Source organism: Eptatretus burgeri, chromosome 8, assembly GCF_056783735.1.
Source record: "Eptatretus burgeri isolate ZD-2024b chromosome 8, Ebu_testis_v1, whole genome shotgun sequence".
Lineage (NCBI taxonomy): Eukaryota > Metazoa > Chordata > Myxini > Myxiniformes > Myxinidae > Eptatretus > Eptatretus burgeri.
In genome coordinates, this window is record NC_140968.1 from 91,496,947 (window position 1) to 91,499,446 (window position 2,500).

The following is a 2,500-nucleotide window of genomic DNA, read 5'->3' on the forward strand; positions in this document are numbered from 1 at the left end:
TTCTGATGCGCTTCAAAACTCCTCCCTCTCCAAGTAATTATAAAAGGAGCATGTGATTCAATGGTGTGAGTCAGTTTAGCTTGGTGGTGAGAGGTAGAATGGAGCAGTGGAGTGAGGCTTGCGGGTCGGAGCGAGGGTGAAACAGAGTTCACGGAGCTGAGCGCTGGACGAGCGAAAGGTCCGGGAACCAGATCGAGCATCGTCATTCAAGCTGAACCAATAGCATTAACATTTAGACTTGCTTACACTTGATTAAGCTATTTCCTTACATGCTCTTACATGCTCTTCTTTCTTTCTGTCTCGTCTGCTGTGGGCGCATTTTCTTTTAAAAAACTCTATGATTAAACGGGAAAGTCACGAACGGTGGTCCCCTTCAGGGCAGCCCCACTGATTTCCACACTTTTATCAGCTTCCTCTCTGCACCTCATTTACACTCTCACTTGCACCTGACACCATCAGTTTTCCACCTCCTTCCCCATCCTCAACAACTGGGCTGTGCATGTTCGTCAACCCCACTTGGAAATCAAGACATCACAACTACCTCGTTCTTTTCTCATCTTTCTTGTTATTATAACTTTCCCTGGAGTGTTTTTGATGGTGCCTGTCATGTTAACTTAAGTAAGACTATAGAAGAACTTAAATCGGTATGGCTCTACCCTGTCTCTTCTTTGGTTTACTTGTATTTCTTTTGCCGCACCTCACAAATCCTTGTTTGTTCCTGCTGTGTGTATACCTCGTTCTTTTCTCATCTTTCTTGTTATTATAACTTTCCCTGGAGTGTTTTTGATGGTGCCTAGTCATGTTAACTTAAGTAAGACTATAGAAGAACTTAAATCGGTATGGCTCTACCCTGTCTCTTCTTTGGTATACTTGTATTTCTTTTGCCACACCTCACAAATCCTTGTTTGTTCCTGCTGTGTGTATCTCCCTTGTAATAAAACCATTGCTTGCAACGCATACCTTTCCTTGCCATTTTTTTGTAATAAATTTGTGTTATTGTAAATGTACCTTGCTCATCACATTTTTTCCTCCATTGGTCCAGTATAGTTTGCACATAGTGTTTGCCAGGAAGTTCTACCTGACCGATTGGCTCTACACTTTAGCTGGCGTATACTTGGAAGCTCCACTGGGCTTCAACTGATCAGGAAAAATAAGACAAGAATGCATAGAGGCCACGAGCTCCCCTTGTTTTGTCATTCAACGGAAAGGTAACACGTGAATTAGTGTGAACACTGCCAGGATTGGCAGTACCAATCGGTGTTCGCGGTTGATTAGCAACCCGCTGAGCCACAAAGTTATCCACAGCTGGTGGCCTCAGGTAATCAGGAGGAACTTGAGTGCTTCCCCTCATGGTGAACCTCGAGCTTTGGGCCGTAACAATATCAATATATATATATATATATATATATATATATATATATATATATATATATATATATATATATATATATATGTATACATGTATCGTAGACACCTTAAGTTAAGTACTGGAGGTGCTTGCTGGGGGTCGGGTCTGGAATGCTCGGGATCGGGGTTGGGGTTGTATGCTCGGGGTCTGGAATTTGGGTCCTTCGTTGTGAAACTGGCCTAAAAATGACTTGACACATAGCTACATGATTTGTCAACCAATAGAAAGAATCAAAACCAGTTTTCAGTCAACTATTGCTTATACATTTCTCCATCATATGTGCTAAAAAATTGTGATGACCAATGTATACTATGTATTTTGCAATATTGTTTAAACTCTGCATATCTGTGCTTTTTAAGTGATTATCTCTATTCTCGATTTTTCCCCACCCCTCCCCCTTTCACATTGTGACAAAAATAGGCCCACGGGCTTATGTCGGGTGAGCGAGGGGTCACCGATAAGCCCCGTCTTTTTCTTTTCTCTGGCTATTCCTCTTTTCTAATTTTCCAGAGTGACTGAGGTGCCTATGTCTGTGGATTCATGATAAGTTGACTGTCTAAGGGGCTTGTGTGCTAAGGGTTGGACTATATTTTATGACACTGCATTGCTTATATATACGTGCTTATTTGTTAACACGATCAGTCTCTTTCTGTGTTAGTTTGACAGAACATATAAATAGTGGATGGCAGTTTTGCCCCGCTGTTTCGCGATGGTCAGTGACTACCCGACGCCACACTTATGGTTCTGCTTGGCCATTCTTGATTTATAGGAGTCGGGCATTGAGAGCACGGTTCCTTATCTGGGGGGATTATTTTGCTGGGAAGGTAACGAGGGAATTTGACGTGAGGACCCGACCTAAATTAATCCTCTCAGATGGCAACCGGACCTGTCGTGCTGCAGAGTTATATGCGGCTCGTTGGCTTCAGGGTCAAAGGTTGGTAAGTGGGTCTGGAAATCCCCTTTTGACCTGGCCTGCAAACCTATAACAATCTATATGGAATTATTTAAGTGCTCTAAAATTGGACCAACACCGTGATGATGTCATCACGACGACGTCATGATTGCAAACCCAGAATGGTCTCTGCTTTGTGC